This window comes from Lissotriton vulgaris, chromosome 5 (assembly GCF_964263255.1).
Source record: "Lissotriton vulgaris chromosome 5, aLisVul1.2, whole genome shotgun sequence".
Lineage (NCBI taxonomy): Eukaryota > Metazoa > Chordata > Amphibia > Caudata > Salamandridae > Lissotriton > Lissotriton vulgaris.
The window spans coordinates 45187974-45200086 of record NC_141693.1 but is presented as its reverse complement, the minus strand read 5'-3'; the positions used below and the strand labels follow the sequence as shown (position 1 = coordinate 45200086).

At 51.1% G+C, this 12113-nt stretch overlaps 1 non-coding gene across 1 annotated transcript; it reads left to right on the top strand.

Moving 5' to 3' along the window:
• The first annotated feature begins 7969 nt into the window (after positions 1-7969).
• On the top strand, positions 7970-8041 carry TRNAS-GGA (transfer RNA serine (anticodon GGA)). The gene has a single exon. It is a non-coding gene; the product is annotated as a tRNA-Ser (tRNA).
• The last annotated feature ends 4072 nt before the right edge of the window (positions 8042-12113 follow it).

The following is a 12113-nucleotide window of genomic DNA, read 5'->3' as shown; positions in this document are numbered from 1 at the left end:
TCGCTTATCTCTGCCATGTCCACAAGTGAAAATAGGCAGAGGTATAACAACTATAGGCAGAGGTATAACAACTCTAGGCTCGACTGCATAGACTGACCATCAAGTAATGGGACAGGCGAAATATTCATTGAGTACCAGGGGCCTAGAGATAGTGACCAGCAACTAATATGTAGTATGGCCGAGGGGACTGATTATATGGGTCTGACAGGAGTTTGCCCAGTAAATGATGATGTACCCAGTGTTAGTGTTGGGGTAGTATCGGGTGAATCTCCTCCAGAGGCATTGAGGGGACTGGAATCCCCAAGTGTAAATGGTTTGAGTACTCATGCTTCAATCACCCCAGTGCTGTTGTGCGAAGCTAGTAGGGCTGGGGGTAGGATAGTATCCTGCAATATAGCTGGATTGGGCTCTAGATTGCATTCACCTGAATGGGTTTCTTTTATAAACGGCTTTGATGTTTGTATTTTTCAAGAGACCTGGGCCTGCGAGCCCCTGTTCCTCCTGTTTTTTTTTAACTTTTCTGTTCCGGCACTCAAGGGTCTCAAGGGCCGGCCGAAAGGGGGGCTAACTATCTGGGCACGACAAGCACTCTTTGATAGAGTGATAGAGCTCCCAACTGGCAACAGTGATATCCAGCTGATCAGGTTAAACATGGGAAAAGGGGATATTTGAGATATTTATAATTTGTACGTGAGAGGGCCAGGTGGTGGGAAATCTCAGGTTCTGGTAGCCCTAGACCACCTGATTGGCTCACAGCCATGTGAGAACAATATAATAATCGCAGGAGATCTGAATATGACGTTTGAGCCTCTTACAGTAGGTGACTGGTATTCAGGGGAAGAAGAGGATTCTCAGTGGGGGATCGCTAAATTGGACTTAAAACCTATAAACAGATGGACAGCTAGCATAATCCAGATTAATGCAATATGTAGCAAAGAGGGCTTAGAGCATTAAATGGAAGAACAGCGAGTGACGGTGAAGGTGAAAACACTTTTGACAACGGTCGCTCGCAAAGTAGGATTGATTATGCTATCTGCAACACAGCAATCTGGCATCTGATCAAGGACATGAAGGTAGTCGGTAGGCAAGAGAGCGATCATAACCCCCTATGTATCACTCACTTCCTATGGGGTAGGGATCCAGAGGGGCTAATTAATAACGAGGAGGCCCTAGCTGAGATTGTCCCAACAAATGATATGAGGCGGGTGAGGTGGGCCCAAATCGCGATGAAGAGTGAGGTGTTAGAGAGTATCAGTGATGAACTAGATACAACCATTTCTGCTATGGGAACCATAATGATGTTAGGAAATGAGAATGTAAAATATCTTAAAGAAATTACTATTTTTCATGGTAACTTTTTTGAAACTATAAAGGGGCATTTTTACAGGGTAGCATCTAAACCCATAGGTAATAATATACGTCCAAAAAGAATGGGGTGGTATAATGAGGCTTGCAGATCTGCAAGAACATCCCTGGGAACGGCAATCAAAAGAAGAGATCTGACGGCTGTTAGGGAAGCTAGACAGGAATATAAGACTAGTATCTACAGGGCTAAGAAACAATGGGACGAACAGCACTGGCAAGACTTTAAAGCCGCCAGTACAGCAAAGGATTCTAGACTATTTTGGAGTATCGTTAAATGGGGGAGTTGAGGCCACCCTGAACCACCATCAAACTATGTAACGCAGAGTAGTTGGATAGACTACTTTGGTCCCCAATATGCGTGCCGCCCTGAGGATAAGACCAGAGATTCTGTAGATACTACCATATACTTAGTCCCTCCCTTTATTAATAATGATGTAGTAGTGGCCCTTGATTCAGTCTCGAGGGGGAAAGCACCCGGACCTGATGGGGTCCCTGCGGATGTTTTTCTTCACGAAAAAACGCGAGGGGGCCGATATATAATGAACTTGGCCAATGCTGTTGCGTTAGGATCCCCAGTACCAAAGTCTTGGCAAGGGGCCGTAATAATCCCTGTGTACAAGAAAGGTGACAAAACACTGCCTGGGAATTACAGGCCAATTAGCCCTCAAGACACGGTACAAAAGGTGATAGGAAAAATTACTTTAGAGAAAATAATGGTCTGGGTAGAAGAAGAAAACATTCTGTCTCCTTTTCAAGCAGGCTTCCGCAAGCTAACTAGCACCACAGACCAGATATTTCGTTTCACTTTACTTCATTGGAAGACGGTACAGCTAGGGAAAGGCAGCCTTTATGCTGTTTTTATTGATTTACGAGCAGCTTTTGACCTAGCCCCTCGGTCCCAGATGTGGAATGTGTTAAGGGAAATGGGTATGCCTTTGGATATTCTAACGCTAGTGATGAGGCTACACGAGTCAAATTATGCGAAGATACAGTGGGGGAGGCATGGGCAAGTGACCACTGAATTTTCAGTAGAGCGTGGAGTACGCCAAGGCTGTGCCATGGCCCCCACGCTCTTCTCATTGTACATTAATGGAGTAGTGGAGCGTATGCTGTTGGGATCTGTAGATGCCCCTACCTTGGCCGGAGTGAAAACTCCGATTTTACTATTTGCAGATGACACCCTCATTATATCCAAAACCCCTAGTGGATTACAGCGAGCTCTGAAGATCTTTGAGGGTTTTTGTGTTGACCGTGGTCTAGAAGTCAATGTAACAAAGACAAAGCTCATGGTATTTAACCTGTTCAGTGCTCATGACGAGCTGAGCTCGTCATGGGACGTAGAATGCTCACATGCGGGGATAATTCCTCTGCTGTGCTGAACGTTCCATGGGAACGGGTGTGGCCATGATGAGCTGAGCTCGTCGTGAGCACCTGAGCACTGTGCTTCATGACGAGTTGAGCTCATCATGAGCATGGGGGCGCTGTGTGCACCCCCCAGCACAGCGGGGGGAATTACCCCCGCATGCAAGGGGTTAATCCTCACCCCAGTTTTAAAGGAAATTTTTACATGGACGGTCAAAAGGTGGAAATGGTATCGGACTTTGTCATTCTGGGCATTCATGTAGCAAAGGGCGTAAAATGGGGGAAGCACACAGAAATGGCGGCTCTCAAACTTCGTCAAAATGCAGGTACTATAATTGTCGAACATAAAAAATCTTTGACTAAGCCAATAAAACCAGCACTCCAAGTGTACGAGGCGAAAGCCCTTAGCTCAGCACTTTATGGTGCTGAAATCTGGGGCTACGAAAACCAAGCCTCATTAACACTTGCTGAAAACAAATTTCTGCGAAATCTCATTGGCCTCCCTAAAAGTACACCCATGAAACCATTGCGCTATGAACTAGGCAGGAAAGCCCTATCAGATATGGCCAGACTACGACCTATTTTATATTGCCGCCAAATCTAGGTTACTCCTGAACTAGCGCCCAGGGTTTCTTGGATGTAATTAAAAATTATAAATTCCATAAGATAGGCTGGCTAAAGGAATTGTGCAAAATACTGGGGGAAATGGGCATGAAGGAGTTGTGGCAGAACCCAGAGCTAGCTCAGTTCCCATCCAAAGACATTTTAAAAGAAAAGAACTGGGAAATGGTAGCTTACCGGAATTGGAATGATGCTGATCCCTCCTCCATGGAAGGTCGCTATCTGGAAGCGAAAGTCTCGCCCAGTCTAGAGCCCTACTGGGATGTCATTAGTAAGCCTGGGGATAAGAAACTATATTTCCAGCTTAGAGTAGGGTCGCTCCCAATTAGATCGCTAATAGGTAGATGGGCTAAAGCTAATTTTAACGTCTGTCCGGCTTGCAAAAATTAAACTGAGACCATTGCCCATTTTCTTTTTGTTTGTAGGGCCTATTCAATCCCCTGACGTGTTTGGCTGAGATCGATGTGTAAATCGCTAGGCACGAGGGATAGCAAGGTGGCTCTAAGAATAATTTGCACTAGCACTTTGCCGGTTATCTCTGTGTCGGTTGCCAAATTCTTGGGGTGGTCATGGTCCATTAGACAGAAATACTTACTGTGAATGAACTTTTGCTGTGATCAAATTATGCTTCCTAGTTCTTATCTATTCAGATAATCGGAATGCTTAGATTATGCTATTTTGGCACCTATTGGAATCATCTTGCAATTATATGTACTTCGATTGTTTTAATCTTGACTTTTAAAATAGTGTTGCCAAAACGCTTCTTCTTAACTATTCTAAGTAAATATTGTTCCTTTTTCTTTTTTTAAGCATTGGAGTTTGTAAATGTATTTTAACACAGAACAAAATTGCTTTTTTTAATAATGTATTATGCTTTTATGTGTTTTATCGCGAATAAAGCAAACTTGAAACTTGAAACTTGAAACTTGTAAGTGCTTGGCTGAAAATTCGTCCCCGCTGATTCGCGGATTTTACCGCAATTTCGCGAGATTTGCGGATCGCGAAATCGCGGAAAATCCGCAAATTCCCCGAGCGGAACAAATTTTCAGCCCATGCTTACTAAAAAGTTCAAACAATGCACAAGAGATGGCGCACCCCATGGCCAAGACCTTGTCCACGTAGATGGCCCCCTCAAACTGCATGCCAGGAGAGAGAAATCCGCCGGATGTATAGGCAGCAGACGGAAAGCCGACTTGATGTCACATTTTGCCAATTCCGCCCCCGTCCCGCACACCCTCACCAAACGGATCGCGTCATCTACAGAAGCATAGAGCACCCTCGAATCCTCCTCTGCAATAAAGTCATTCACTGACTGGCCCTCTGGCCACGAGAGATGGTGGATCATCCGAAACTCCCCCTCCTCCTTCTTCGGCACCACCCCCAGTGGAGAAACTATCAGATCTTCCAAAGGCCAATCAGTAAAAGGGACGGCTACCCTTCCTTCCTCAACCTCCTTCAACAACTTGTGGGCTACCACACCTGGCAGTTCCTTGGCTGACCGCAAATTCTCCGCCCACCGGCGCACTCTGGGGCCTTGATACCCTACGCTAAAGCTCTCCGTGAAACCGCAGAAAAGCCGCGCCGCCGCCTCCTTATCCGGGTAACACGAGAGCCACGGGGCCATCGCCTCCACCCTAACCGGTGTAGGCGCCCTTCTGTCCAGAGTGACCCCGCTCTTTGGCGTTCCGCCATTGCTCTGAGGAGGTGACAAGTGTAAGGCATTGAGTGAGGGCGTGTTTCCCGCCGCACTTGGAGCACTTATGTTTAAACTTACAGGGGTATCTCGAGCAGTACCCCCTGTTATAGCTCCAACAGGCCCCTGTCAAATATCCCCCTGGTTTGGTGGGCTGACCAGAGATGGAGGTATTAGGCACTGCACTTCCCCCCGCCCTGCTGTGGGCGGGACGCGGCAGAAAGGACCGATACGCTACTGGTACACCGCTGGCCGTGTGTGTGGATGCAGTAGAGTGCGTGGACGCCATCCACTGCACCCAAAGTTCCTGGTCTACCTCCCCCCAACTCTTCTCCAGATTCACACTAACTCTGGCCCTGAATTCCTCGTCATAACTCAACCAGGCAAAACCCCCAAACTGCATCTGGGCCTTGCGAATGATTTCCATGTACTTAAAAAGCGCGATAGCCCAGTCCAAATACCTCTCACAATAAATACTGGCAAAAATCAAAAATGCCGAAGTCCAGTTCTCCATTGTCACCGGTACCCTGGGCCGCCTCGTCAGCTCCCACTCCTCCTCCTTCAAGCCCTCCTTGGCCTGAACCTCCCTGTGTAGCAACCTAAACACATCCACAAATTCGTGCTTCCAGATCTGTGCCTTGACCTTTTCAGAAAGATGCGACCCCAAGGGCATCGCCAAACCCATATAGGGGAGTTTCTTTGGCGGCTTCACCCCTTTCTCCTCCTTACCGTCCCCTTTGTCAGTCTGCACCTCGGCCGCAGCCACCGACTTACCATCCACCTTCTTCCCCTCCCCAGGTGGACTGCCCGTTGGCGTCTCTGGCTCCCGTATTGACCCGTTCCCCACACCCACCGACCTACCAGTCCTCTTCCTACCCCTTTTGAGTCGTCATCCCAAGCCACCCACCAGGATCCCTCACCTGTGAACGTGGGGAGCCGCTCCCGGGGCCGTACTCTGGTGGTCGAGGTCTGCGCCGCCACCGCCTTGTTCTTGCCTGCTGTCGTCGTCGGGGCCTGCAAAACACCAAATTCGCTGTTGTCCACCACGCCCCGTGGGCCGGCTGAGTCATCCCGCACCTCCCCCTCCTCAAGCTCCTCACTCTCGTTGTCATAGTCCTGTTCCAGCACCGACTCCACTTCCACAGGCACATTCGACACATCCCTCACCGCTCTCTTCACACCTTTCTGCACACCAACCGTCACACGTGACACATTCGACCCCCGCGCCGCTGGTGCCCGAGCCCTCGGTGGAGGGACAGCCGCCGCAGACAGCCCTACTGCTTCAGGCCTGCGTCTCAGGCCGTCTTGCTCCCTGCTAGGCACCCCCGGGCTCTTCCGACAGCCGCCGGCTTGGATCCCCTCCCGCCCCTCCGGTCGCTCCAGCCTGAGCGGGCCCCAGCACCATCGGGTCTCAAAGCCGTCCTGGCCGTCCCTACCCCTGCCATCATGCTCCCAGGACACTCATCCACCACCTTCTTGGCCCTCACTCGCTTCTGCGCCTCCTCTAGGTCCGCCGCCCATTCCTCCTCAGAGGTCGGGGTAGGCGGCCCCTCCAATTCAGTCCCCCACACTGCGCCCACTCTAGCCATGGTCTGCTCTGACCACTTGACCTCCTGAATCTGCTCCAGGATCCGCTGTTCCCTGGCCCTGTCCTCCCATGACATCGCACCCCATATCTATGGAGGCGGGGGCATGCAGAAGCCCGTAAAATCCCCCCCAACTGGCAAGAAACCCCCGTGCGCCGGGGTTCCCCCCCCAGCACTCTGCGGCACAGAAACAGCCAGTTCCCCCAGACCTGCGGGCCTCCCCGCCTCCTCCCGCCCCGCAGGGGTGGGCGCCCTGGAGCCGGTGGACAAATTAATAGGGGCATCCTCCCCTTGCCCCAGGCCCCCTATCTCAGGTCCCTCCCTCCATCCTGCCCTGCCCTACCGACAGGTCTACAACTTGCTCCCCCTCCCCAATGGCCAGATCTGCCCCCCCTGCCCCAGGGATGTCTTGGACCAAGGCAGCAGACCGTGCCCCCGGCCTCATCCCTTCCAACGTGCCCTCCGGCCCAGGAGCGTCTTGAAGCAGCATCATCCGAGGCTCCGCGCCCATTGACACCGCCCCAGAAGCCCCAGGCAGGAACTGGAGCGGAGGGAAGACTCGTGGGGGCAGGCTCTTGCGCTTCCCGCCCCTCGGTGAGTCCCTGGGCTCTCCGCCCCCCTCCGCTCAGTCACCCGGCCGCGCGCGTGGCCCTCGTGGCCCCCACCCACGCTTGCCCCAATACACCTGGCTGTAAAAGGTCCTCCCTGCCCGCGTGGGCCAGCAACAACAGGGCCGCCCGGACCTCCTCGGAAGAGACGCCCGACATGCCGCCAAATAGCACGCTTCAGGCGTATCAGCAACTCGACTGGCGGCAAACAGCCCTCGACGCCACAACACTAACCCAGGCCCAAACTAACTGACTACTCCTCAAAATTATTCTACCACTACGCTAAGCTCCCGTTTCCCAACCCTCTCGATGGCGCCAGGCAACAGGAAGAGGAAATCCTCTTCCTACCCTGTGCCTTACATACCCCCCCACCTAACTTCTCCCCTTCCCCTGCCTGTCCTATCCCCTGCACGAAAGACCCCAGGGGAAGACTAGTCTGCGACTGTGCTTCCCCCGGGGCCCGGCAGGCCGTCAACACAGCACCGTAGGAGCCGGCACCGAGGGCATTCATGTAAATAACTGGCCAGATAATCGTACCAGTGTGGGTATTGCTAGAGCCACGTGACGTAACCCCCTTCGCGATACCAGCCTCCGTCATGGATGCAAGGGTCTCTGAAACTTCACTCCACGACGCGCTGTTGGAACTGGAGACGCGCCTCTGCAGAGCAAACTTCCACACTGAGAGTGGCGAATGCCGGCTTCTCGCCAAACCACGAAATTGTGAGCGCTCCGGATGGGATGTAGCTCAGTGGAAGAGCGCATGCCTGGAAAGCATGAGGTCCCGGGTTCAAACCCCGGCATCGCAAGGAGCCGCCGCAGCCCATCCATGAAATGTCAGAAGGCCAACCTAAAAAAGAAAACAGACAGGAAGTCAAAGCACAGATCCATGACGCGTCCAACGGAGGAAGACAGAGTCGGTCCTGCAGGTGGACGAACTCATGACACCGCCGAACACCACAATAGTGCAGCTCAAGGAGGAACTCTGTCAGCCAAGGGAGAGCGATAGAGTACAAAACCACTATGCGGGGCTTACCAGGGGCAGGGGCCGGACACCACCAGCAGCAAGTCCCCCACCCAACAGTGGGAAAGCACTGCACACAGGAGAGGCGGCACGACTCCCAACACACCCCGCAACAGGAGACGAGCCCCAGACCGGGAAACAATTTCCAAGGAGCAGCACCAGCCGCAAAGGGCCCGCAGGTCAAGCAGCACGCCGGCCAATAACGTCATGACCCCCAGCAAGCCTGGCAGGCCAGGGGACAGACCAGGAAAACCCCCGCCCACACAGCCAGGCAGCCGGGCGGGGGGAGGAAGAAAGGAACATCACTCCAGCCCAGCAGGAGCAGCAGAACAGCACACCACGTCCATTCTGTCGACTGACAGAAACAAGCATTTGCAATGCAATAGGTCTCGCATTTGCGAGAGTTTGAGCTAATGCCGTTGTAATGACAATGCCTTTTATTTATCGGTTTGTAAAAACCAACACATAAATACAATCCCATTAGCTCAAACTCTCGTAAACGCGAGACCTATTGCATTGCAAATGCTTGTTGTCCTTAGCTTACTGCCCACCTGAATCACATCGACTAGGGACCGGAATGGTGACTTCTTGGCAAACTGAAAGCAGCTGGTTGCCAGTATGTTTCACATTGAAACCGGAACACTTCTTTTCACCGAGGCTTTGATTAGTTTGTTGAAAGATTCACTGCTGCTCGTGCGATCGCTATGATAAAGAAATGATGGACGGTAAATCGAGAACATATGAAGTGAATATCCAGATCAAGAAAGAAATTTAGTACCTTCTACGCTCTGATATAAATGCTGATAACATAAGTATCTTTGTCACCACCTTTCACCCCCAAATCCACCAGCTGATCTGAAGCAAGATATTCAAGAATTTCCCAGATCTTTGCTTAACTCTGGGTCCACCCACCACTCCTACTTTTGCACCATATATCACCAGCTATAATACATAGTTGCCTCTGGCAACGTCAGTGTGAGTATGCTACTTTGGCCCACGCTCAAGCTCTAATGGAAAGTAAGCTCCGATGGAAAGTAACAATAAGCAAAAAACAATTTCAGAAGAACAAAAACTTTTCCACAACACAGCGGATGTATTAAAAATTAAACATGACTTTAACATACACATGCGGCCACACCACCCTGAATGCTCCTGAATTTTGCTTTACTCAAACCTCCATCCTTCAGTATTAGCAGGCAAAAAAAAAAACATTATTCCAATGTCCGAAACAAGCAGAGAACCAAAGATGTTAAATGGCACCTCCCATTACACTGAGGCACTTTCATTTACAGACATCTCATACTGGTGATATACAACAGTGAATGTCGTGTCCACGCAGTGGGCACCACACAGTACAATGACCCACAGGACACAGGTTGGTGCACTCACGTATCTTTATTGCTTTTGGTATGCAGCCGGCTGTACACACGTCCGTCCTCGTTGTCACCCTAGTCAGATCTGTCTTCTTCCTGTCCCCTGACCGGATGTGGTGTCCGGTGACCTGGTCACCTCCCTCATGACCCACAGGGTCCTAGTGTCCTGTCCTCTACTTGTCAGGTCACCACAGTGAAGTTACAATATGGAGTTCTAGGGAAATGGTCCAGGTCATGGCATATATACACGTGAAGTGATGGGCCCTTAGACTACAGAGAAACAGCTGGGCAGCCACATCAGCCTAATGAGTAGAGCAAGTCAAGGAAGCTTACAGATATCTGCTCTTCAGCCACCTCAACATCAAAGTGAGCAACATCCAGGCTACTGCATTAACTACTGATGTTCACAAAGTGTGTTGTGTTTTATTTTCAGTCTGCTTTCAACTTTTCATAAACACGTACAATAATCACATTTCAGGTTTTAGCACTATCCATTAGGAGCAAATGGTAATTTAATCAGTGGCAAATTCTCGGATTTCTTTATACAGTGTATTGTTTTTGCGCATGTGCCTACGTTATTGTACTGCGCGTCGTTATCAGGCACCTGACTGGATTTGTAAACAAATGCTGGTCAAACTTCCAGTTTCAAGTTAGTAAGCGATCTCAGTCCGGGTTCAGACCTGGCATACGCGTAGTATGCGGTGTTGATATCAACTGCAGTATAAACCCAGTTTAAGGAGTCTGTATAAGGGCGAACGAGGAAGAGCAGTGCACTAGTTTACAAGATGTGTCCATACCTGGGTGCACAGGCAACTTATTAATGCGAGCTGAAGTGCCTGAAGAAGTAAAGTATGCCCAACTCATGAGGATGCAGCCCGACATACTAACAAAATCTAGTAAGAGAGTCCCTTCCTGCATGTGTAACATTCTGAAGTTGCCCACGCGGCACTGGGGGGGGAGGGGGGGGGGAGATGTGCAATCAGCTCCTGCAAGCTGGCGCAGGTCCCACTAGACACAAACCCTCCACTGCTGTACCATCAGAACAGAAAAAGATGAACGTCATATAGGGGGATGTCATGACCTGCACTTGCCCTGCTTTCTGACTCTGAGACAGCTGGTGGAATTAAAACGGCCCTGTTGCTGTTCTCGTGCCCTTTCTAAGCTGCCCATACCACAGCTAGATCTCTGTCCTGCTAACCCTCGTCGTAGTTGTAGCCGCGCACATTCCGGTGCCGCGCCATGGCTGCGGGGAGGGCCGCGTGCCACGCTCAGGTACCCTCCGACCAGCGCGTGCCCCTAGAGATAGGTAACTTCTCTCCCCAGCATGGACGGCCGGCGCCTGAGGAGCACGTTGCACGCATGCGCCATTGCCTACAACCCCACCCCGTACGCTTCAGTCGCACACTTCGGCATCACTGATTACAGATAATCAAGGCGACTTTCATTTTGTCACTGCAGAGAGCCGCGTCACTGCAGAGAACCACGTCACTACAGCGTGAAAACTAAAGTGATTGCAATAACGTCCAGATCGTTAGCTCTTGTTAGCTCGAGCAATGCGCGATGACGTCACATGCAAATGACGACACCGGAAATAATGGAATAACCTTTCTAAACTCCAGGTAGAAATGATCATGTTTAGCAGCCAATACCAAACTAGGAAGTCAGGCATCCTTGCCCGTGACATGGGCGGAGCCTGTGACGCGGCCGGAAGAGGCCGGTGTTGCGCGTTGATGTGGGGCTCCCATGAGGAAGAGAGAGCCCTGCGGTACCGGTGGAAATGCAGAGAAGTCCCGGGTCCCAGGAGGGGGCCTGGGTAAAGTGGAGAAGCGGGGTGTGTTTCGGCATCGCAAGGAAGCCCGGTGAGTGGGGCCCGCTAGTGCGCTTAGGCATGGAAAGTGGGGTGTGAGGGGGGGGATGTGTGCGCGCAAGTGTATCTGTATGTGTGTCTGTGTGTGCGCGCGTGTGTGTGTCTGTGTGGCTGTTGCGTGTGTGTGTGTGTGCATGTGTGAGTGTGGCTGTGTGTGTGTGTTTGCGCACTTCAGGGAATCTGAGGCAGGGGATGTGCACGGCGCCGGCCTGGACGTGCGCGTCCACAGAAACCAATCGCCGCGCGTGCCCGACCCCTGTCTCAGATTCCCAGGAGACAGGCAACATAAGTCGTCGAGCTGGACGCAATGCTTCGCATTGCTTTTCTCTAGCTCGACCTAAAAAAGAACAGACGGGATGCTGGGTTAGTACTGCTTATGTACACCCGGTGGGAGGGGCAGTATTAGGGTCCCAGCATGCCTCTGCTCTTTTTTTCTCTCGGGAGATGGTTATCTCCACTATGCTAAGAAATGGGACGAGGACATAAGGGACCTGGGGATAATGGGTGGTTCTCTCTGTTACACTTAAAAGGAAAAATACGTGTTTGGTGTGCATCTTAAAGTAATTTAATTCAGTTAATTGTGGTGGAATTGTTATGAAGTTTCATTGCACCTGCTA